Below are 26,621 nucleotides of genomic sequence, written 5' to 3'. Positions count from 1 at the left end.
CCCACCTGTGTGTGATTTCCCAGTGTCTCTCTGTGTACTTATAGTGTGTGTTTGCCTCTGTTCCTCGTCGCGTCGTCTGTGTTCATACCCGGTGAATTTCCCTGCGTGCTCTCCCTGCTGTTCTCCCTTCATGTTCAGGTTTGCCACTCCTTTGTGTAGTTTCTCCCAGTTTAGTTCGTCCTTAGTTCTGTTTGCCATCTCCACTTTATGTTCAGTATTGTCAATAAATCACCCTTCACGTCTGAAATAGTGCTGCGTTTGAGTCCTCCTTCCACTCTTCACACGGCCGCTGCCCCGAGCCGTGACAATTTCTGCTTCTTCAGAATCAGAATCGCGTTTATTGGCCATGTATATGCACAGACACATACAAGGAATTTGGTTCCGGTAGATGGTGACTCTCAAGCACAGCAATGTATATCTCAACAATCTAAGCAACACAATTCACACACACACACACACACACACACACACACACACACACACACACACACACACACACACACACACACACACACACACACACACACACACACACACACGTGTGGATATATACAGCTACACATGCATACACAATCATACACAAGCTGTGTAAACCAACCACAAATATCCGATCTAGATCTTATATACATAAACTACAGGACGACAGAAATGAATGAGGTGGAATGAATACTACAGAATGTACATAAGGTGCAGCTGCAGTCTGGCAGTGGGAGCAGTGTGACAGGTCAACTGTTTAGGAGGGAGATGGCGAGGGGAAAGAAACTGTTCCTGTGTCGGGTGGTCCTGGTCTGCAGGCTTCTGTACCGTCTGCCAGAGGGCAGCAGGTCAAAGAGTCTGTGTCCAGGGTGTGAGGGGTCTGTGATGATTTTCCCTGCCTGGTTCCTGGTTCTTCAGATGCGCAGGTCCTGTATGGAGGGCAGGGGGGTGCTGATGATCTTCTCTGCTGCCCGTACAGTCCGCTGCAGTCTGCGCGTCCTGTTTAGTGGCTGCTCCATACCAGACTGTGATGGAGGAGCACAGGACAGACTCAATGACCGCAGTGTAGAACTGGATCAGCAGCTCCTGTGGAAGACTGTACTTCCCCATTTGTCTCAGGAAGTACATCCTCTGCTGGGTCTTTTTGAGGATGGAGTTGATGTTGGTCTCCCACTTCAGGTCCTGGGAGATGGTTGTACCCAGGAACTTGAAGATCTTCACAGTCGACACAGGGCTGTCTGATATGGTGAGGGGGAGCAGAGTTGAGGGATGTCTCCTGAAGTCCACTGTCATCTCTACAGTCTTAAGAGTGTTCAGCTCCAGATTGTGCTGACTGCACCAGAGTACCAGCCGCTCAACTTCCTGCCGGTATGCAGACTCATCACCATCCTGAATGAGGCCAATGACAGTGGTGTCATCTGCAAACTTTAGGAGTGTAACAGCCGAGTTCTTGGAGGTGCAGTCGTTAGTGTAGAGGGAGAACAGTAGTGGTGAGAGGACACATCCTTGAGGGGCACCAATACTGAGGGACCGGGTTTCCGAGGTGATCTCCCCCAGCCTCACTTGTTGCTTTCTTTCTGTCAGGAAGCTGGTGATCCCTGACAGGTAGCTGGTGACACGCTGAGCTGGGAGAGTGTTACGTCCCTCTGCAGCCTCTAATCTGCTCAGTGTGTTCAGCTGGTGCTAATTGGCCACACCTAGTCAGGTGTGGATAAAAGCATACCTGAGGCAAGCGTCCAGAGAGCTCACTTGTCTTTGCCTTGGTGGCATCAGCCATTTTAGCCAACCTGGTTTTCCGTTTTAAGATAAAGCCTCTTCACACTAACACTCTGTTATTCATCTCCGTTTTTATGTTGCGGCTTTTGAGCTGGGTCGTAACATAAGTGGCGGCTCGTCCGGGATATTTGGACATTTTAGTGGAGACTGAATGTCAGTTTGTTTTGCTTTTAAGTGGGTGAGTGATGGTGTTCACTGTAATTGAGCAAACTCCCTTTAGTAAGTGTGTTTCAGCTGGGTGGCTGTGCTGCCCTTCCATCCAAGCACTTGTTTGTTGTTTTGCTTTGTTGTTTTAGTTTATTGTGTTTGGTGGCTATCCTGGGTGGGGGTACGCTTCAGAGTTTGGTAGGAGACTATGTCTCTGGTCTGCTGCCTGCTCTCGAGTTCGCGTTTAAAGTTGCCTCGAGCCTGGTACACCACTGAAGACTAGGGTAGGTAAAGTTAGGGTTTTGTTGGTTTTAGTGTTTTAGGCTGGGAGTTGCACATAGTAAATCAGTGGCACCAAACTTGGTAGGAGGTTTGAGACCATTCATGATTATGGTCTGTAGCTGAGGCAGGTAGGCTGTTTTAAAGTTGGCATTGTGTGTACACCATGTGTGTGCATATGTCAGTGTTGATGGATGCTAATGAGATCCTTGTGAGGTGAGTGTTTTGTGCTGTGACCTTTAGTGTTGTGGGGAATATGGCTATTTTGTTGGATCACTTGTGAGTGTTGTTGGCCAGGTGATGGCAATAACACTGTGGGGTGCTGAGCCACCCTTGATGTGCAAGGAAACATCACGGTTAGCAAGCTCACAGCGCAAGTCTTCTTTCTCTGGTCCACATGTGTAATATTTATGTTTTTGTCCATCGAGTCACTCCATAGAGCTTCACCGCAAGTAATATTCAATTGCAGCAGAGAATGCAGCAAAGCCTCTACATCCCAGAACACCAGCCTTCAGACCAGCGCGAAAGCCAATAGCTCCTCCAGTCACACAACCACTGTACACAGCATTCTTCCAGTCAGATTTGCCTCTGTGTGATTCTATGATGCACTCTGTACAGGAGAACATGGCGCCCACAATGGCAAAGTTCTTGGCATAGGACATCTCCCTCTGGCCCATGTCTTTTAGAACCTCTCGTGCTGTTGGAGTTCTCAAAGGGTGTTTGGGGTCGATGCCAACATTAGTATCAATTCCAGCTGTGAAAATACCAAAAGCTCCTCCAAGGACGAACCCTCCCACACAGGCCAGCAAAGACTTGAAGGTGCAGCTCTCCATTCCCCTCTCGATCATCTTCTGCTCGTCGCTTTTCGGAGGCGAGGTTCAGGTCCTTCACGGACCTCTTGTCACCGATAAGATGGAGGAGAGAAGTTCAGGCTCGATGGTGTTAAAAGCCGAACTAAAGTCCACAAACAGGACCCTGGCATAAGTTCCCGGGTGGTTGAGGTGTTGCAGGATATAATACAGCCCCATGTTCACTGCATCATCCACCGACCTGTTTGCCTGGTAGGCAAACTGCAGAGGGTCCAGCTGGTGGTCCTTCAGATGGGCTAACACCAGTCTTTCAAAGGATTTCATGACCACAGACGTCAGGGTGACAGGTCTGTAGTCATTCAGTCCTGTGATGGTGGGTTTCGTGGGGACAGGGATGATGGTGGAGCGTTTGAAGCATAAAGGAACTTCACACAGCTCCAGGGATCTGTTGAAGATACAGGTAAAGATGGGAGCCAGCTGTTCAGCACAGGATTTGAGGCAGGAGGGTGAAACACCGTCTGTTCTGGGGGCTTTCCTGGGCTTCTGTTTCTGAAATAGTCGGCTCACATCCTGGGTGTGTATTCTGAGTTTCAGGGATGAGGAAAGGGGGGTGAGAGGTGTGATGGAGGTCGTTGAGTCTGGACTGGGGAGGGTGGTGGTGGTCGTTCTTCCTCTCTTTTCTCTTAACATGTCCAGTACAAATCAGGAATCTGAGCTCTGCGAGTTTGTGAGTCACCAGAGAGACTGTGATGCTGATTTCATGGCAGGAAAGATGCTCTCTGACTGAAGTGTACCTGCACTCACTGGGGAATATTTAATGCTATCAAATGTAAAACCATCATAATGTAGTCAAACATGGACTTCTACCATTTTACACTGTACACACAGTCTTAAGTCTAATTGTTGAATGTTGTCATTGTGTTTCTTAAATTTGTATAGTCTTGGTTCAAGCAGTAGGATCAAAGCCATTCCTTTGTCTCTGACCACCTCTCCAGCCACTCTGTGCTGGGGGAGGTTTTATTGCAGATACATCCTATGTGGAAGATCTGTTTCTTGTGATGTTGCTTCCTTCTTTTATGCTTCTTTTGGTAAGCAGGAGGTCATGCATACAGAGAGAGACACACACTCTCACATACATGCACACACACACACACACACGTTCACAACGGGCTGGAGAGCACTGGCTTGACCTGAGACACATGAAAGACGTTGTGAATGCGCATGTTGCGCGGCAGTTTGAGACGGACGAACACAGAGTTCACAATGCCGTAGATGGGAAAATGGCCAATAAATGGTCGGGCGCAGGTTGAACAGGCTGACACATACTCCTTGGCATCCTTAGCCATAGCGGGCCACCAGAAGTAGCGTCGGAGGAAGGATAAGGTGCGGAGGACCCCAGGATGGCATGAAAAACGGGCAGTGTGAGCCCATTGGAGAACGGGCGGGCCGGTTCCAGGATCCGGTTCGGTCTCCTGCGCCTCCTGGATGAGGCTCTCGATCTCCCATGAGATGGCTCCAATCACACAGGCGGCCGGGAGGACAGGCTCGGGTTCCGAGTCCTCCCCAGTGATGGAGAATTGCCTGGACAGGGCGTCTGGCTTTACGTTCCGTGATCCTGGCCTGTAGGTGATAGTGAAGTCCAGTGTTGGTCAAGTTACTTGAAAAAAGTAATCAGTAACTAATTACTGATTACTTCCCCAAAAAAGTAATCCCGTTACTTTACTGATTACTTATTTTCAAAAGTAATTAATTACTTAGTTACTTAGTTACTTAGTTACTTTTTAAAAACACGATTTACAACCTGAAGAGGTGATAAAGTGATAGATCTTTCAGCCCAATTCTACTTTCTCTACATAATCCATCATACAAAATGTAATTAAAAAGTCTCTTTTTTTAACTTGTTTTATCAGTTTTAATCTTTTAACTTTATGCATCAAGCAAAAATTTAATTATCTGCAACATTCTCTGACTGGAAGAAATTAGTTTAACATTTAAACCTATTTTCTGCACATTCCAGCACATAAAATAATTTTTTTGTGTGTGTTTACACTCAGTCTTTCAAATAGATGCAAGTAAAACACAGCAGAAAATAAATAAAGTCAAAGACTCAGCGGTCCTGTTGCTCTATTTTCACCTGTAAAGCAGGAGTGGGGTAGGCGGAGGTTTACCCTGGTGCAGGTGTGCCGCGGTCAGTGGAAGAATCCGCGAGTTTCTCTGTGAGTTTCCCATTACGTCGTAGCTACTCGGTGCTTGCTCGGAAGTTTAGGGGTTTTTTCGCTGTAAAAAGAAGTTTTCTTCCCACGCACAGCGGACACTAATGTTTTTGTCTCTTTTTATGGAATCAAACTCAAAGTAAGGTCAGTACTTCCACGCTTTAAACGCTGCACGCTCATACTCTCTCTGCACTCGATATATGATCCATTGTTGATCTGCACACAGCTGTTGTCACGAACGTCGCACTGTCGTGAGACATTCTCGCAAAAAATCACGGTTTTAGTAACGCAGTAACGCAGCGTTCCTACGGGAAAGTAACGGTAATCTAATTACCGTTTTGGCAATAGTAATCCCTTACTTTACTCGTTACTCGAAAAAAGTAATCAGATTACAGTAACGCATTACAAGTAACGCGTTACTGCCCCTCTCTGGTGAAGTCAAAACGAGAGAAAAACAGCGCCCACCTGGCTTGCCGGGAATTGGGACGTCTAGCCGAGCACAAGTACTCCAGATTCTTGTGATCCGTCCAGACGATGAATAATTGTGCTGCTCCCTCCAACCAATGTCTCCACTCCTCCAGGGCCAGCTTGACGGCCAGAAGCTCCCGGTCCTCGATGTCATAGTTACATTCTGCTGGAGAGAGACGGCGAGAATAAAAGGCACACGGGTGCAGCTTACCGTCCTTCTGTTGAGACAGGACCGCCCCCACCCCAGAGTCCGACACGTCCACCTCCACAACAAACTGCTGTGTAAGGTCCGGTTGCCGGAATATGGGTGCAGTGGTGAATCTCTCCTTGAGCAGGGCGAAGGCTCGCTGAGCGGCAGGATCCCACTGGAAGGGAACTTTGGGAGAGGTGAGTTCAGTAAGAGGAAGAGCTATCCTGCTGAAATCGCGAATGAACCGTCTGTAAAAGTTAGCGAATCCCAAAAAAACATTGCAATTGGCGGCGATCAGGAGGTGCAGGCCATTCCACCACTGCCCGCACCTTCTCCGGATCAGTCCGCAAGTCCCCCTTCTCGATGATGTGGCCCAAAAAACTCACTGAAGTCACGTGAAAGTCGCACTTCTCCCCCTTCACAAAGAGCTGGTTTTCCAGGAGGTCTTCTTCGAGAGTCTTAGAAAAGATCAGGATGTCATCTAAGTACACAAACAGACAACGGTTAACAAAATCACGAAGGACATCATTAACCATCGCCTGAAACACTGCGGGGTTGTTGGTCAGCCCAAACGGCATCACGAGATACTCAAAGTGTCCCCGATGCGTATTGAACGCGTAGTTTAGCCAGTAAGAGAAGTCTGGCGAGAGGGCTTTCACTCGACAGATCGCCCACCAGCACCCTCTCGATTACTGGTGAGCGCGCCCTTTTGCCAGTGTCGGGCAGCAAGAGACAGAGTGGACCTTATGGCTGCAATAAACGCACTCACCGGCGGCAAGGCGGCGCTGGCGCTCCGCGGGCAACAGCCGTGAGCGCCCAAGCTGCATGGGTTCTTCCTCAACCCAGGTGTCAGCGTCACGCGGCCCACGGGCTGCAGTAGAGGTCCCACAGAAATCCAGTGGAAATCCATGCCCCGAACGTGTGCGTGCGCTCCGGTGTGCGCACACTTGGTCGTCCACCCGAATACACAGAGCCAAAAGCGCATCTCGGGAGGTAGGTAGTTCACAAAGCATCAGTTCATTCTTTATTTCCTCATTAACATTAGTAAGCAATGCACTCTTAAGGGCCTCTTCCCCCCATTTCGTCTGTTCGGCCAAAGTAGAAAAATCAATAGAAAAATCAGCCATGCTTCGTTTACCTTGTTTGAGCGCGAGTGGCAATTGTGCCCTTTCTGTCAAACACACCTTTAAACTTAACAAGAAAGTCAGTGAAAGTGATGTCCGGATCTGCTTGAAGCACAGCTTGTGCCCAGGTCAGAGCACGATCTTGGAGTAACTGGACAATATAAGCAATTTTTGCACCATCAGTAGAAAAGGCTTGCGGTTGCTGGCAAAACTGTAGGGCACATTTAGTAAGGAAACCAGCACATTTATCAATTTCTCCAGTGAAAGCTTTTGGTGTAGGAAGAGACAGAGAGAGAGAGAGACAGAGAGAGAGAGACAGAGACAGAGAGAGAGAGAGAGAGAGAGACAGAGAGAGAGACAGAGAGAGAGAGAGACAGAGAGAGAGACAGAGAGAGAGACAGAGAGAGAGAGACAGAGAGAGAGACAGAGAGAGAGACAGAGAGAGAGAGAGAACCAAACAACACATGTATCCTCGTGGAGCCCGACGGGCAGGCACGGAGACCATGACATTGTAACAGTTTGTCAATAAATAGCTGCGAGGAAGCTGCTCTTTGAAGGATTTGGGCTGGAGTCAGGTGAGGAGTGTGAGCTCCAAGAGCTGGTTCTGACCCAACACTTCCTCGTTAGCGAGTGAAAAAACGGTTGAAGGTGTTCTGTTATGTCTTGTGTTCTTCATAGAGATGGCACGATACCACTTTTTTATGTCCGATACCGATATCATAAATTTGGATATCTGCCGATACCGATATGAATCCGATATTGTCGTGATCCTGGGTCGTTGACCCAGCGTTTTGTGTTTCTTTTTGGGTTCATCTTGTGTTTGGTGTTTATTCTGATTCTGTATTAATTCTTTGGGTTGGTTGTCGTGTTTATTATCCCTACCTGTGTCTCCCCTCTGTGCTCCGTTCAGGTCCCTGTGTTTTTGTTGCAAAACAGTCTGGGTGTTTCCGGTTTTACTTTGTAGGTCTGCCTCTCATCATGTCCATTAGTGTCAGCTGTGTCCACCCCTGCATGTCATCTCCTCATTACCTAGTGTGTATTTATAGTGTGTGTTGGCTTCTGTTCATCGGCGGATCGTCTGTGTTTCTCGGTGTAACTACGTCTCGCTGCAGTCTCCGCTCCCCGTTTCATGCTTAGGTTTGTTATTTAGTTTTCCCAGTCTAGGGTTTTTCAGTCATTCGTCTTGTCTCACTACCTGTTCAGTCGCTCCACTTCTGCAAATAAAACTTCATTCTCATCACCAGTCAACTGCCTGCATTTTGGGTCCTTTTCCTCCTACACCACACGGCTCACGCCGGCAGCCGTGACAGATATAGTGTGTTTTAATCAACAAAACTGTTTTTTTTAAATATCTTGCTGCATTTTGTATAAGTTCATACTCAAGTTTAAAACAACAACTACACTAAAGCTATTCTGTTATACCTGCATGCAAAAAAAAATTTCATAGTTCAGCAATACTGATCAATCTAATAAACTTAAACCTACACCATCCTCCCTATTCTGGTATTTTAAAGAGTACTTAGCGTAAATATTAAGCAACCTAACTAATAGGGTTCCAACTCCCAGCAACAACAAAAATAAATAATAAAAAATAGGGAACCACCCCTCACGCTCCACCTCATGATGCTTAATCGACGTAATCAACCTTAATTTGATGCAGTGTGGAAAAAAAATAAGATAAGATAAGATAACCTTTATTAGTCCCACACGTGGGAAATTTGTTTTGTCACAGCAGGAAGTGGACAGTGCAAAAGTTATGAGGCAAAAATTAGAATACAATAAGAATAAATACAGTACACAACTGTACAGAATAGAATAAAATAAAATAAATATACAATAAGATAAAAATAGAATACAAATACTATATACAACTGAGTAAAAATACAACGATGACAGAAAGGATTATTGCACTTAGTATTATTGCATATGTATGGATGTGTGTGCTTGATCAGTTAAAGTCTTTATTATGGAGTCTGACAGCAGTGGGGAGGAAAGACCTGCGAAATCTCTCCGTCCCACACCGTGGGTGCCGCAGTCTCCCACTGAAGGAGCTGCTCAGTGCTGTCACAGTCTGCTGCATGGGGTGGGAGATGTTGTCCATCAGGGATGACAGCTTAGCCGCCGTTCTCCTGTCACTCACCACCTCCACTGGGTCCAGAGGACCCAGATGCAAATGCACAGAAATCAATTATTTTTCAAGAAATATTAAATAGATTCAACATCTTTCTTCAACAAAATTGCAGACTGCACAGATGGTACCGTCCCAAAGGAAAAAGTACTATAGCTTACTAGGGTATATTAGACTTAATAGTTACTATATACAGTAATGGACTTCTATTCATTTTACATCAAATTAAAACTTTGGGTGTCAGATAATTATTTATTAACAGCTCGACATTTTAAATGAGAATAAGAAAGAAAAGTATGTCTTTGTGCCCCCTTTTCCCTGTTCATGCCCTATCGGCCCCCCTGGCTAAACTTTGCTAGATCCGCCCCTGCACAGTTACGTCAGCTACGTAGAAAAAGATCCTGGAGTAGAAAGTAATATTAAATAAATTCTAACAACAGCTGATCAAGCTTAAACGTCCTGCTGTTGTTCAGCCGCTGGTTTCCTCTTTCTGGTGCAAAGTGGGCCAAAAACAAACAAGAGAGACGGACTCGCGACAGAAAAGCCGATCAGCTGATCATTAAGCAGTTTCATGATTGAAGTAGCAGCAAGAAGAGGCAGTCGCTCCATATATCGCTTGTTAAGCTTAACGCAGGAATGCTTTACATTCAGAGATGGACTTACACACTTGCTTTACTTCTCTCGGGGATAACTTTGTCGGAGATGAAATGCCGGGTTGCTAGCGAAGCTCCACATGCTATCCAGACCACCGACAGGTCCCGCATGTCACAGCTGCTCTATAACGTGATGCATACTGCTCCGACGTGCTAACGTTCTGAGGTGAGTTACGGCGTGTTGCAAGTTATGTGAGGTGCTTTCGTGATATTTAATGGATTACATTTTTTATTTTTCTCCGATATCTGATCCAGTAATTTAGGTCAGTATCGGACCGATACCGATACGTAATATCGGATCGGTCCATCTCTAGTTCTTCATGAGGAATAAGTCTCTAAACTAGCGGGGCTTGTGGAAACACAGACCCAACACACAGTCTGCCTTGTGTAATTTAATGAAATTCCATAACGCATGTTCACAAATTCTTCCATCCTTTAATGGAAAAGATGACCATTTAACATCAGAGCTTCATCCTGACCTGCTGCACTTAGAGACTGATTTCACATGAGAACACAGGTTAAAACATCTCCTCCAGTGAATTAAACATGATACAGCAGCTGGTACTGAGACAGATGCTACAGGGGGTCATACCTCCATCATCTCCAATGTCACAGACAGATCACAGCAACACGTTCTCACTCCCAAAGCGTAACATTTTACGCTAGGTGACAAATCGTCAACATACGTTTTCGGGCACCAACACGTTCCTACATCACGACATCGGAAAACTGAGGACATATGAGAACCGTTTGGACGCAATCTACACGTTTGCTCTTTTCCTTAAAATCGCTTTGGGAAAACACTATTTCACATCATTAAAGTGGTGGTTAAGGTTAGGGATAAGGTTATGTTTAGGGCTGCAATACAGGGCCTGAACGTCTATTACCGCGGGAGCGTAATTCCACTGGATTTAATCCATTACCTGGTGCGTACCATAAGAACGTGGAAGGTCACCTTTCGCGTTCCTCAGGAACGCCGCGGGACGTGACAAAACGTCGGGATGTTACGCCTCGGGAGTGAGAACGGGCTCATCACAGACAGGTGCAGACAGGTGCAGGATGTAGACATGTGCAGACTGCAGGAAGTTGGAAGAGTTTTATCTGATTAAATGATGCAGCACAGTGGGTTCAATATTATGTCTCACAGCAAACACACAAGCAGATGAAACAACCACCTCTGCAGGTCTGTAAGACCTCTGTTACATATCTGCACACGGGAATCAACAGTCTGCAGGCAGCAGTCACTTTCTGTGGTTTCAGGTTATAGTTGAAATGCTTTCAGAGGACAGAAGCAAAACTTTCTTCTCAGAAACAAGCTGATGACTGTCAGCTATTACCTGATGGTGATGTTAGCTTTGTGATGTATTAGCAATCACTAACAATGACCTGTGAATGAGACAGGAATTCATGAAACCCATCAGCTGCCTGCAGAGTCGGCGTCAGCAGACGAGCGGATTGGGCACGGGGAACCGTTGCTGGGTTAAACTGGAAGCACCGCACACGATCTAAGTTTAAAAGCTTGTGTGATTATCGGACAAGAGGGATACCAGTGAGGTCACTTTGGATGTTGCCTCGTGGTGATCAGTGAACGAGGCACCAGCCCTCTGATGTATGTCCTCACTCGTCCTCACAAAGCTTCTGCCTCGTCTTTCACTGCTGATCTATTTCGGTGATTTTCCTGCAGCGTGTTTCAGTCTTTATGGTGACAGTTTTAATGTCAAACACCAGTTAAGCAGAGAGACCGTTTAGCAGCGTCTTCACATTTCTCAGTGTGAGCCGCCAGCTGTTTCCAGAAAAATAGCACATTTCTTTAACATGCAGTGGAAGAAGAAAGAAATCCACTCTAACACGTTTGACCTCAGCACAAAAGCAATGAGGAAACTAAGATGTGACTTCAGATGGAGACAGGGAACAGAGTGAACGTACCAGAAAGTCTCTGCCACCCACCCACCATCTTTATTTTAAGCTGACCAGTTTTCAGAGCTCCCCTCATCGGTTTCCTGCTGTCGTTCAGTTTCTGTCTTCCATTAATTATTCAGAAGCAAACGTACGTCACTGCAGTGAATCCAGACTGCAGCGCTGCACACTGACCTGAGGGAGCTAACAGCCTCTTACTGTGCGCTTAAATAGACAGTACCAGTAAAACCAGTTACGTTTACTGGACAGTATACATGTGTGCAGTGAATACATTATTTTATCTGCCAGTTTGACGAAAAGGCACTCAAATACCCATAATGCCTCAGTGATATCCGCAGCAAATGAACCCAGTGTTGATTTTAACTGTTGTTCTGAAGGCTTGACTTCACCTTCTTCTTTCCTTTGTCATTTCTGTGTTTGTGAACTTCCTGCTTCACCTCACTGGTAGCTCTCCAATCACTTCATCTCAGCTGGTTGTCTGTGAACTTCTCATATGTCATGTATGTCTGAAAAATCAACTTTGACCTTTTTGTGATGCAAAGCTTTTTAGACCCGTTCGAGCCAAAGGAGGAATCAGCAGAGGTGAAAGTCTTTAATCTCAACCATATTTCTGGTGTATAGGTAGAAATGATTTTTTAACGATCTCAAACATCCAAAGACACCTTCAGGTCTGCTCCGACGTTCTGCAGAGTCGAGCTGGAAAGGTTAGAGAGGTAACTCTGTGCACACTGAGCAAAAGTTAAGCTCAAACCAACACTGAGGTGATTTTAAACGGTTAGTTAGATGAGAGGAATGAACTCAAAGACCGGCATTGTACACTCAGCAGGTAGTTTATTGGAGTAATCAGCCGCAGAGATGCTGATCTGTTCCTCTTTTTGTCTTTATTTCCTGAATCAGATGAAAGGACTCTGTGCCGGCCCAAAGCAATTATCTTCTATAATCATTTCTGAGCATTGCAAAAGAAAAAAGTGTAACCTCACCACCGAGCAGCAGATGTTCGTGGTCAGGGTCCCCATGGTGTGGATGAAACTAGTAAGACTAAGAAGAATCAGCATTACACCAAGCATGGCAAGTTCTTCTACTTTTCTGAGTACTCAGTACTTATACTTGCCTGTTTCACCATTCACACCAGCACCAGCCTAAGTGCTTCAGTTTTACTTTTATGGCACCAAATCACAACAACAGTTGCCTAAAGGTGCTTTATAATGTAAAGTAAAGCTCCTACAATAATACTGAGAAAACTCCAAGAATCGTATGACCTGCTGTGCACAAGTGCTTTGGCAAGAGTGGGAAGGGAAGACGACCTTTTAACAGGAAGAAACCTCCTGGAGAACCAGGCTCAGGGAGAAGCAGCCAGCTACAGTGACCGGTAGGGGTGAGGGGAGGACGACAGGACAAGGACACACCGTGGATAAGAGCCAGAGATTACTAATAAGTACTGATTAAATGCAGAGAGGTGTATAAACACCACTTAAACTGGTTAAACTGGTCATCTGACACAAAATCTCATGTGATTGTTGGTATTGATGGTCCACGGCCTCTAGCAGGGATCAGCAGGATTCAGTCGTGTTATTGCTGCAGCGCTTGTCGCCTGTTGAGCTGAGAGACTGACACCAACAGACGAGATCGCTCTCAGGCGCCCTGTGGCTGAAACACTTCCTCAGCCAGACTAATGGAGTGGAAACACATCAGACGCAGCAGCTGTCGTCCATTTAACACCCAGCATTCAGCCTGAGGATGGGATCTCGTACCTTGACCAAAAACACGTCACTTCGCCTGAAGATTGAACTTACACCTGTTAGAGAAGAAACAGCAGCTCATCATTCAGTAAGCTGTTCTGATATTCAAGCTGTAAACAGTGAGCAGGATTGGAGATAGCTCAGCCCTCGGTGGAGCTCCTTGCTGCTCCACATCATCTTATCAGATAAAGCTCCGATGTCTCACCTGTTGGCAGTCTGTACCTGTCGGCATCCGTGTCTCCAAGACACAGCTGATCAGCTGTGACACTGATGTTTCAGACTCGCCTCTGTGTGATGTTTCTGCTGGTCAGAGCAGAAAGGAGGCAGCGATCCAGGGAAGGCAAGTCTCATTAACCATGTAGTCAGTCTTAGCTCATCACTCCTCTCCTTTATAAAGAGTGTGCAGGTGTGAGTGAATCTATGGCTACAGGTGTGTGTAATTTGATTTGTTTGCATGGGAATGGTCAGGAATGAATGTGCACGTATACTGAAATTATTCCTTAGACAGCAATGAGGGGTAGCAACATACATGGACTGGAGCTTATATAGTACTTTACTCAATGTGAGAACTCAAAGTACTTATACAACTTGCCTGTTTCACCATTCACACCAGCACTTTTTTTGCAGTGCTTTCTATCTAACATTCATACTCTGACAGATACCTTGGAGAGCAACTTGGGGTCAGTGTCTTGCCCATGGATATTTGGCTTGCAGACCGGAGCAGTCGGGGATAGAACCACCAACCTACCGAGTAGTAAATAATCTGCTCTGCCACGCTCCCCACTGCCTTTCAAGCGTAGAATTTGAGTTATTTATAAATGGACATTTTTTACATTTGGTTTTACTTTTGGATGTTACATTCTAGTTATTCATCTGCCTATAGATCCATCTATATATGCAGTAGTGTCCTAGATGGCACTTGTGAAGGTGTGCAATGTCTACTCAACCTTTCTTCATTTGAGTTTCAGCTGGATTGGAAGAACCACGTGTAATTCACTGTTCAGATAAACATGGCTCCTCTCACGTCTCCTGTGCATAAATTGCTCTGTCTTGAGGAGAAGCCGTGGTTGGTCGTGTTTAGACAGAAGTCTGCAAAATGAAGGAGCCTGCATAGACAACAGCTTGTTCCCAGCAGGACGTAGGGATGCTTACCAAATGTGTTTAAATGTGAAGCCAAGGGGTCGTTTACAAGCGACCATGTGACGAGCGTAGAGTGACAGACATGTCGTATGCTGCTGCTGAACGACACCGTGTCACGGCGAGGTGCGCCGCTGTGTTAGTTAGAGCAGGGCCCAAGAGCAGACATAGGCAAGGAGACGCGATATGACTTAACAAAAGGCGAGCCTTTATTATGGCTGATGACAGAAGGCAAAACAAAAGCTAAAACGAGTGCAGACAAGACAACTAAACTGGAAAACAGACTATGAAATCCTATGACACTGAACGCTATACGAGACTATGAAACTGTGATGTAAACTAATACTATGACTGTGACTATGAGAACCGTGATGACTATGACGAGACATAACTGGGAAGGTTACACAGACGACGCGACAGACTGAATGAAACACAGAGACTAAATACACATAAGGGATGATCAAGGGATGTGGCCACACATGGGAGCACGGCTGACACACACGAACCTAATGACAGGACAGGGGAAGTGAAACTAAATACAATGAACACAGAACACTGGACTCTTTCAAAATAAAACAGGAAACATTGAGACGTAGACATGGCACAAGGGGAACCTGATAAACCATGAACTAAACTGCAAACTAGGCCTGACCGAATATCTAGATAACTGAAAAGAAACTGGAATACAGATGAAATAACAAAATAACATGAAACTCAGACACACTGGGTCACATGACCCAGGACCATGACACACCGGGCTGACACCAATCAATACAAAACTTTAACGGGTCATTAAAGTTCGGAGGATAAAATTTAAAAGAAAAATATTTATAGATAAAATCCGTAATGTTACAGCATTTCACTTTTACTGTTATTGTATGTGACCGTGGCAGCATGCAGAGAGCTGCAATAATCATGCTCACTACAGCAATCAGTCAGAATTCATGTACCTGTTGCTCCAATCACGGAGGCTGTTGCATGCTGAGCAGTGACAGCTGAAGTAATGAGGCAGCCTTCCTCCGAGCTGCCCTGCGGCCGACTCAGACAAACAGCTCTTATGACAGCGTAATGAGGCAGCAACGGGATGCTCCGAGGGTCAGCTGCATTTCACCACCATGCACTGATTCGGCTTCATCTGACCAAAACAGGACATCCTGTTGCTCAGGGTAACCGAGAGGAGGAACAAAGATTTCCTATCCTGCCCGAGTCCCCTGAAAGTTTACGTGGAGCAGTTCCACGGTATTGCAGTATTAGTATTAAAATACCACCAGTAATACAAGCAGGTTGAACAACACAATAGAACACACATGCTGGGCTTAGGAGACAGGTCTGCTGTTTGTTACAATTAGTCCTGGACAGCTGTACCTAATAAACTGTCAACAGAGAGCAGTTTTACAGACATTTACAACCAGTGATCGGATGTTAGCCCATTTTGTCTGTCAGTCTAACACTCGATCCAGCAACGCTCTGGTTCCCAAACCACGGCCTCAAACGTGGAAGTGTCACGGCTGCTTCAAGTTCATGTGTAAACCACCCCAGTGTGAGCTGCAAGGCAGCAGAGACACATCCTGGGGCATGCCCTCCACTCCCCACCGTGTCTGTCCTTTAAAAATGATCCATGTCATACTACACAAAATGACTTTACATTGTTTGTAACTGGTTGCTAAAGTAGTTTTCATTGTAAATCTAATGAAACCCACATATGGTTTAATATAAATCTTTGCGTCACAACATCACAGAAAATTAAAAAACAAAATAATTTATCTTTTTTCTGCCAATAAAAGTAAAAAACTGTGGGTATTAATAAATAACCAAAAATAGTCACACACATGCAACAGAAATGAGCCAAAGATGTCACACTACTACTACTACTAATAATAATAATAATAATGTTGCAGCTTTCCCCATGTTTACGTTTTATTTCTCTTCTTTCTTTGTTCCATATTTGTCCGTCTCCCGTGGTGTCATGCTGCCTTAACACAAGACTACCTACTGGCATTACTAGCCCAGGAAATGATGAAACATTCACCTCCCAGCATCTAAAGAGTGACTCGTAAATGAGCTGTACGTGACTCAGAGCCTAAGACAGTGGGGACTTATCTCCGTCTCACTGGATACATTCAAAACACTTCAATATGCAGATGAAAATAAATTCTTGTTAGACAGAACGTGCTGTGCTGGTGTGGATTCTGTCTGATAGAGTCCACATACAAATGAAAAGTCTTCTTTACTCACCAAAGTCATTTATGGAGTTCCACAGGGCTCTGTGCTGAGACCAATGTCATTCATCCCCAAAAGGTCCCACTTTGAACAGTGGTTGTTGATCAATGTCATGACAATTTGCACATGAATGATCAACAAACTGACCTGACAGCACGATGTTCATCAGTTAAACCATGAGACCATGACCAAGTGTGAAACACTGAGCCACCCCCAAATCCAGACATAGCGCCGGACGAAACCTTTGACCCTCAGACACGGAGCGCCAGCACGTTAACAGCACACTGCATAGTGTATATAGAAAAATAATAAAAACAATAATTCCAACTCTAACAGCGCCCAGCCTCTCTGTCTCAGTGTATCTAGTTTTGTCTCATTATGTCAGATTAATCCCAGCTGTGTTTCCCTCCTGTTTCCGATTCCCTCCTTACACCCTTGTGTATTTAAGTCCTGTGTTTTCCTTTGCCCTTTGTTGTGTCGTACCCTCACCATGCTGTGTTTTTCCCTCCGTGTTCTTAGCTGTTTCCTAGTTCACAGTTCCTGGTTTGTTTTGTATTCAAAGTTGTTTACCACCAACATAAAGCTGCCTCTTTTAGTTCATGCATTTGGGTCCTATCCTGCCTGCCACACAGCAGACCTTGACAATAGCCCTTTACTGTCACTCTACATGTACAACGATATTGTGGGTGAGCCACACCAACTGTGCAGAAAAGAATATAAAAAGTAGACAGCAGGAATACATAGAAACACATTAGAGGACACGTTGACTTGGTGTGAGGATTGAGTCCATGGTTGAGTGACCTGAGTGATGGAGGTTACTCAGACCATGGCTCGGATTGGTGGGGGGGGGAAGAAGCTGTTAGTGAGTCTGCAGTCAGCAGGTCAAACAGGTGGTGGGCAGGTGCAGTCCTTTATAGAGAGAAAATCATTTCAGCTTGAAACACTTTAAACCAGCTGTACTTGCGCAGTATTGTTTAATTGCCACACAGGTGGCCCCTGGACCAGCTCGGGGGACCCGGACCCACCTTGTCACCGCCGCCGCTGGATGTGCGGGCAGCCACCGAAACCAACACCTCCCTGTCGCTGGGCCAGGGACTGGGAGTACTGATGGTCAGAGCTGATTCCCTCCCCCTCCTGTGTGGGGCGTAATGCTGCAAGGGAGGTGAACGCACCTGGACGGCATCCGCAATCATGCCTCGCCAGCCTAAAGTCTGCACGGGGTCCTGAATAATGTTGTTGTTGTTGGTGTGTTTGGCTGGCAACTGAAAAGCTGCAGCCGTGACAGTGTAAACAGCAAAAGCATGAAGCCACGGTTGGTCTGTCGTGGATCTTTCACAGTGTACCTGACATGGCTGCTGTGAACTATATTACGGAGTAACTGACAGACCCTTTAGAGCATAGGTGTCGAGCACATGGATGAATGACTCGCTCTCAACGCTGTCACTGATTGAACCAGAGGGTTTTAGCAGTGGAGCTTCTCCCTGGTGATGTGCTGCTGACTCACTGTGCTATTTTCTCATTCAAAGTGTATTTAAAGACCCCCGTATCACAGGAACAATGTGAATCCGATAACACAAAATGAGGCTGAGGCAGACTGCGAACTGTGACGCGTTCCCCTCCTGCTGAAGCCCTAATGTGTGGATATGGTGATGAACATATTAAAATGCATTCAGCTGTGAGAACAAACAAGGAAACTGCTCAAACTATTCTACACAATCAGAATCAAGGCTAAACATCCACAGACTAACGTGACAAACGAAGGTAGCCTCACATTGCCCCGCTTCCTGTTCCTCTGTGGCTCTAACGGGACCAGTCAGACCAGATCAGTTGACCAGCAGGCTCATTTTCTCATGGACTCTAGAGAGAAAGCAGACATGTCTGTATTGGCTTCACTTTTAAGATGTGAATGTTTATTTATTTTTAGAGACTGGATTTAGAGCAGGTTACCTTCTGCTCGACAGGTAAGCATGCAGCACCTGTTGGAGTCTCAGTCAGGCATCAAATCAGCTCGAGGCTTCCAAACCTGCGATGATGACGCCTTTCTCTGTATTTACAGTCCATGCAAAAATGTCAGGGCTACAGTGGGGTTCAGAAAAACAAAACTCTCGAATGTCTTTTCTGTCTCCGGTTATTATGTAAAGTGCTTTTAGCCGCAGAGACTTAGTGCTGGAGATTAGAAGAGAATAAAAAATGAAAACAGATCTACTTCCTGTGTGTATCATCCAGATGAACCAGCTCCATTGCTCCAGGTAACACCTGGACTGAGATTACTTCAGGAATGAGAGGTGCTGAGAGAAACTACAGTGCTGTCATATGTGACCTCATTAGACGGTTAAAAACTTTTTTTTTCTTTTTTTTTTTGTGTCCCGTTTGGATCTTTAGCCATCAGAATTGTTGTCTTAAGGCCAAGAAAGATGCCAAGCGGATTTATTTTACCAAGTGGATCATCATGGCCATGCCATATTGGTCCATTTGATTGACCTTTATTATAATTATGAATTTATTTTATTTTCAGTTGCTACAAACGGGACAGACATGACTGTGGGATAGGACAGGGAGAAAGAATGAAAGAAAGAGAGGGAGAGAAAGAAAACCAAAGGGGAGAAGAGACGGTGAGAAGGGGGGGAAGAAAGAAAGAAAAACAAACAAAACACCTGGATCACCTGTATGGAGAAAAAAACAGAAGAGAAAGCAAACAACAAAGAGCAACATAATAAAAAAAAACAGCACCATCACAATAAACTAGCTAGCAGTAGATATCAGTAGATACTAAATAATAAACGATATTGTGCAGCACGCAAGATAGACAGCGCACAATGTGCTTTGAGGTAGCAGCCAAGAAAGCTGTAGTTTGTGTCTGTGTACACCTGTGGGCACACCTGTGTGGATCAGCATGCTTGTATTTAAAAGGTTTCTCCATGTAACGATCTGCTAGAGGGTGTGGGGGGGCCACAGCCCCGTCCACCAGGGTATGAAGCAGGTATGGAGGAGATCCAGGCCCCAGGTATCCAGAGGCCCCAGAGTACAAGGACCCGAGGAGCACCACCAAAGGCAGGGGAACCGTGCCACACTCCTGGGAAGAGCTGAGTAGAGCCCCAAAGGAGAGGTCACCCCGCAGCTATGGAGCAGAGGCCAGAGGGGGTTGCAGTGGCGTGCCCGCGGGCTCTGCCGGCAGCCAGCTGTGCCAGAGAGGACCAAGCTTCAGGCCCAGAGGCCAGAGGCCCGAGGGCATCCCACCGCCCGGAAGGAGCCCAGCCGGGCCACAGGCGCCCGGCCCCGCCAATCGGCCACCAGGAGTGAGCCGGTACATACATGAGCGCCCAGCCCCAGACGACAAGGACCACCAACACACCAACGTCTGAGGGCATCAACCACCGGCAGGTGTGGTGAGGGGAGATAGGCCTCCGTACTTTAGAGGGCCTGAGATGTACCCAGAGAGGTTGAGTCTAAGACCCAACCTGACATATAGGCACAGACGAACAGGCACACGCGGACACAGACGTGCATTCCCACCCCATATGCACCACCAAATGCTCGGCACTCACCCAACGTGTAGACAGACACAAATAGACACTGCACAGACAGTCGCACTCCCCAAACATACTCTATATCCCAGGTCCAGGTACCCCCGCCCTCAGAGGGGCAAGCCGCACCTAGACCCAGGAGATGTAACCCTTCTCTCTGGGGTGGAGGCAAGCGGACCACCTCCTTATCTACAGTGGCAGGGAGGCCCCACATCCCAGACCCCAGTCTGACGGCCAGCACCTCCTCCCAGCCCCCCAGCCCTGACGGCTAACAGAACCGGGGTGAGTGAAGACCTCAAACCTCCCTACGCCCGCTCATATGTAGTGTTGCTGTGTGCTGTTCTAAAGTGCATTTAAAACTCAGGAGAGCATGGTACTAGCTTCCTCTCAGAGAGCAGCTTAGAGAGCTTAGAGACGGTTAAAAACTTTACTGCATACTAAACTGCAGCTCGGTCTTTTAAAGCGACGGAGACATCCATCCTCGCTGTCAGGTCACTCAAAAACAACAGAAAATCATTCATACAGCATACAGAGCCATAACCAAACAGCCTCTGTGCTGTCATCACGCTTTGCAGCACAATGTAAACACGAACATTACCAGAGTATTTCAGCCATCACAGTCTTCTAAACTATATAGACACAGTGTCAGTGATCCCTGCGTCCATGGCAGGAGCACAGCACCTCCTCCTGCGCCTCCTCCTCTTCTTTGTATTCAAAGACAGAAAGAGTTTTTCCATGTTTCCTGTTTACGCATCCTTACTGCCATTAGAAATCAGTCCACAGGAGCACTTGGTCCTCTGATGTTCTCACCTAATAAATCATCCTGTCTTAAGACTGTCACAGCACACCACATGTACACCACATGTACACTTCTTCGGAGTTTAGCTGCAAACTGGACACATAGTGCTGAACTACAGAGCAGACACTGAGTGACTCACTGCTGCTGAATTATCTCCAGTAATGCTGCTGTGATATGTGATACACGACACCCCTCAGATATCAGCCTTATTTTGCACCGCGATTAATTTCACTCAGTGGTAAAGACTTTAAGAGGGGCACCGAGAGCCTGAGGGCAGGTCAAAGGACCTCAAGGGAGGAGATGGGAACAAAGGACAAAATGTGACGCAAGGCGAAAAAGCAGAAAACCAAAATGAGCCGTTGGGTCCAGAAACAGCTCAGAGTTAGTAATCCTGCAGGTACAAAACTGCTGTAGTTGAGTGTACATGCCAGGCTACACAAAACGGCTTGCAACCCTATGCAGAGATTTCTGAAAACCAAGATGGCCTGCCCAAGGTACAGAATGACCAAGTTCCATGACTTTGTGTCTTAGTGCCTGTGGTAATGCTATGGCTTCAGTCTTGCCTTTACACTCATAAAGGACACCATTTCTCAGCACATAGGTTGCAGCTGCCAACACATCTACTTTCCCCTGCACCTGTCCATCAACCTCAGACACCTTATCAAACCAGGATTTTAATGTTGGATCTGCCCGCTGAAGTGAAGAGATATCTGGTGGGATAAAAAGTTCCAGAGTGAGGTTGGGACTACGGCTGGGACGACGCGTAAAATACGTCGACGTAAAAAAAATGTGCGTCGATGCGTCACTTTCAAAACAGACATGGCGGCAGTGAGTAGCGGCAACATGAGTGAGGCAGCCGCAGTCAACTTAAATCACTCCACCCGAACACACAGTTCTACAGTATGGAAGGAAGTGATTCAGTCGTTTCCGGGCTTTGTAAGGTGGAAATGTCCTATCATAAAAGCACGACGGCTATGCACCAGCGCATGATTGATGATTGAACTCACACACACAGAAACGTGAGAAACGGCAACAAAATGGATTTTATTTTGTGAATGAAGAGCATTTCTTTGCAGAAAACAAAATTACATTTTGTTTGTTTAAAGACACCATTGCTGCTATTTATTTTAAATGCATTGTTAACTTTTCCTTAATTTTATATATGTTTGCACATTTCATTTCTTATTAAATGCTATCTCTAATATAAGATTGTACTACTACTACAACTTTATTTTGCAATTTTTTTATTAAAAGGTGTTCAAATGAAGAAATTTGTGTTTTTCATTGAGATACATAAATTAGTAAATATGAAATTGCTATACAAGTCAAATAATGGGAAAATAATCGATAATCAAATCAAATCAAAATAGAATCGGATTGAAAAATGAATCGTTGGATTCATCGATTAGGAAAATAATTGTTTTGCCCAGCCCTAGTTGGGACTCTGGTCTACAACCTCTAACCTGGATGAACCCCTAAATTTGTCTCTTCATCTTTGCGCTCGAGATTTAGCTGGGTTTGCTGGGCTTACTTCCAATTCTTCATCATAGAAAGGTAGCTCTTTCAACAGGTCATTTGCACTCTGAGCTCTTGTGGTGATCAAACTGGGGATTGCACTTTCTGGCTGTGCCTGCAGAATAATTTCTTGCTTCTGTAAGTTGTGGTCCTGATCTACAGGGTGGGCCATTTATATGGATACACCGTAATAAAATGGGAATGGTCTGCTTGCTAAGTTTTGTGAAACTGGTTCAGTGTTGGATTTGCCAAAATGTGGATGCAAGAAAACTGTGACTAATGAAGAAACATCAGTGGCTGTCCTAGCTTCATTCAGCAAGAGCCCACAGCGTAGCACTCGCCGCATGTCACTGGAGAGTGGCATTAGTCGAACTTCCCTTCGGCGGATATTAGCTACTCACAAATGGCACCCTTACAAACTCCAGCTACTGCAGCATCTCAACGAGGATGACCCAGATCGGTGCACAGCATTTGCAGAATGGGCAAAACAAAAATTGGAACAGGACCCTCAGTTCATGCAGAAGATTTTGTTCAGTGATGAGGCAAACTTATGTGAATGGTGAACAAACAAAACCACCACTATTGGACTGACACTAACCCACATTGGATGGATCCGTCCAAGACTGTTGGAACAACAAAAGTGATGGTTTGGTGTGGTATATGGGGCACAACGATAGTGGGTCTATTCTTCATCAATGGAAACCTCAAGGCTGCTGGATATTTGAAATTTCTACATGATGTTGTGTTTCCCTCTTTATGCACTGAAGCTGGCACGTTCCCTGAGTTTTTCCAGCAAGATGGTGCACCACCACATTATGGGTGCCAGGTCCGAGCATTCCTAGATGAACAGTTTCCTGGAAAGTGGATTGGTGATTGTGGGCCAGTTAAATGGCCCACAAGGTCTCCCGATCTGACCCCCTTAGACTTTTATCTTTGGGGTCATCTGAAGGCAATTGTCTATGGTGTGAAGATACGAGATGTGCAGCACCTGAAATTACGGATATTGGATGCCTGTGCTGGCATTTCTCCTGCGGTGTTGCTATCAGTGTGTGAAGAGTGGGAGAAGAGGGTTGCATTGACAATCCAACACAATGGGCAGCACATTGAACACATTTTATAAGTGGTCAGAAACTTGTAAATAACTCATGACAGAATAAAGTTACGTTGAAACCAAGCACACCATTGTTTTTCTTGTGACATTACCAATAAGCTTGATGTGTCACAAGGCCCTCTTCTTACTGAAAAAACAAAAGTTGTATCCAAGATGGCCAACTTCTAAATAGCCACCATGGTCACCACCCATCTGGAGGAGTTTGCCCCCTCACATATACTAATGTGCCACAAACAGGACTTTAATATCACCAACCATTCCCATGTTGTTACGGTGTATCCATATAAAATCAAATTCAAATTTTATTTGTCACGTACACAGTCATACACAGTACGATATGTAGTGAAATGCTTGGACAACTGCTCGTGACCTAAAGAGAACAAAAAAGGAAAAGGCTATGAATAAGATAGGAAATAAATATGAAAAATTAAAAAGGGTAAATTTAACTAGGAAGGAATAAAATAAAATATATAAATTAAAGTTGAAAATAAAATAACTGTACAACAAAATACACAATATAGAACTATATAAGAATGTATGAAGAAATATAAATAAATATATACACAATAACAGCAGCTGTACAAGTATTAACTGGAAATGAAGAATATAATGTCCAGGGTTGTGTAATCCACATGTGTAAGTGTCTTGTGCAGTGCAAATATGCTTAAAGTGATTTATTTCAGTGACTTGTGATAAAGTGATTAGATTACATGACCATGCAATGTAGTTGTGCAGCAGCCACTAGTGTAAACAAATGTCCAGAATGTCCAGTGTGTGTAAGAACTGTATGTGTGGGTCAGTACTGTGTGGTGGTGTGATTGAGAGACCGTATCGCCTGCGGGAAGAAGCTCCTCCTCAGTCTCTCTGTGTTGGTCTTCAGGGAGCGGAATCGCTTTCCTGACCTCAACAGAGAGAACAGTCTGTTGTTGGGATGGCTGAGGTCCTTCACAATCTTCCTGGCCTTGGTCCAGCACCGCCTGCTGTAGATTGAGTGCAGGTCAGGGAGCTCGGAGCGGATGGTGCGCTCAGCTGACCGCACAACCCTCTGTAGAGCTCGTCTGTCCTGCATGGTGCTGTTCCCGAACCAGGTTAAGATGTTTCCCGTCAGGATGCTCTCTATGGTGCATGAGTAAAAGTTCCTGAGCACCTTGGAGGGCAGTTGGAAGTCTCTCAAGCGTCTGAGGTGGTAGAGACGCTGTCGGGCCTTTTTCACCACGGTGTTGATGTGACAGGACCATGACAGGTCCTGCGTGATGTGAACTCCGAGGTATTTGAAGCTGTCCACTCTCTCCACTGGGCACTCGTTGATGACGGGGGTCTGGTAGTTCCTCTCCTGCTTAGTGCTGAAGTCCACTATCAGCTCCTTTGTCTTACTGACGTTTAGAAGGAGGTTGTTCCTCTGGCACCAGTTCTCCAGGGTGGGCCATATGTGTTGTTGCTGTGAAGGTTACAGTGATAACATCTAACATCTGATTTTGAACCTGAATGTGACTTTTTAGTGTTCTTACTTTTACCAGAAACAAAATGTCTGCTTGCAGGATAACTTCTACTCTGGTCTATACCACCACTCCTTACACCCCCATCAGACTTACTTTGTCCAGTCACGAAGCTGTCCCGGCCAAAGGTGGTTCCTCTCGATCCTGTTCTGGCAGAGATGAAGATTTCCACTAGCTGTGAAGCCTCCTCTGCAGATTTGGGGGCACGTTCCCTGATCCACACCTCCAGATCTGGGTGGACAATCCTCAGAAACTGCTCCAAGATCATCAGTTCAGAAATGTCTTTCACTGTAGATTTTTCATTTGTAAAACATATCGTTTAATCGCACACAAAGTTCTCTTGGAGTTTCACCTGGGTGAATATCCAGGGCTCGAAACCTTCTTCTGTATGTGTCAGCAGTTATTTCATATTGAGCAAGAATGGCATCCTTTACTTTATCATAGACTTCCGAATCAGCAATGTCCATATGCACATAAGCACTGCGTGCTTTACCTGTGAGCAGAGGTACGAGTCGAACAGCCCATTCTTCTCTCGGCCAATGGCAGACTTGAGCCATTCTCTCAAAGGTTGTGAGAAAATGCTCAATGTCATCATCTGGAGTGAGTGGCAACAACTTGGGATCTCTCTAGTGAAATGGTTCCTGTCTTGGCAGAGACCACATCTGCTGACCAGTCAGACCAGGCCCCCATCAGGTTCACCTCCCTCCTCATTTTCACCTGAGGTTGAATTTGCTGAAACTGGTGTTGCATACTTTTCCATCTTTGCTCCTGTCGGGCTGATTCTTTGTCCGTTCTCTGGTCTCTTGTTGCTTGAGACTGCATCAACCAGATCTGTCAGTTCATCCAGTCTATCGCCTGGTTTAGCTCCTGGTTTAGCCACTGCATCAGCTGTAGCACCTTCACCATCCTCTGCCAGCTCATTAAAGTCATTTTGCCTTCCACTTCTCATCATCATGTTTACCTCATTTATTAGAGGCAGCAGTCCTGACACCACTTGTCAGTTTTGGCTGGCGATCATAGGTTCCTTCCAATAATATGACGTGAGACTGGAATAAAATATATCCATGGACTGGCACTTTATTAAAGAAGGCACATGTTAATAGCACAAACACCAACAACCCACTAAAAACAAAATGGCTTCCTTTATACTCTACCATTCAGGTGAGCATCCGGACTAGCCCAGGTATGGGGGTTAACTACTCAAAATGAAAACATAACCTTCCACACAAACAAACATACAATAACATTGGAGCACATAACAAACATATACATATTTCCAACACATACTATAAACACATCAATAACATCAGCTTCAACCATTACTATCTAAATTAAAGCCCTTCTTAACCACACTCCCATAACCTGGCACACTGGTCTGCTCCAGGAGCTCATCAGCAGGT

The 26,621-nt window shown here is 45.6% G+C and overlaps 1 pseudogene; it reads right to left on the bottom strand.

Moving 5' to 3' along the window:
- Positions 1-2,515: 2,515 nt before the first annotated feature.
- LOC101465136 (mitochondrial import inner membrane translocase subunit Tim22 pseudogene) lies at positions 2,516-3,677 on the bottom strand (annotated as a pseudogene).
- Between the last annotated feature and the right edge of the window lie 22,944 nt (positions 3,678-26,621).

Source organism: Maylandia zebra, linkage group LG20, assembly GCF_041146795.1.
Source record: "Maylandia zebra isolate NMK-2024a linkage group LG20, Mzebra_GT3a, whole genome shotgun sequence".
Lineage (NCBI taxonomy): Eukaryota > Metazoa > Chordata > Actinopteri > Cichliformes > Cichlidae > Maylandia > Maylandia zebra.
The sequence above is the reverse complement of the archived record's forward strand: the minus strand, read 5'-3'. Positions and strand labels throughout refer to the sequence as shown.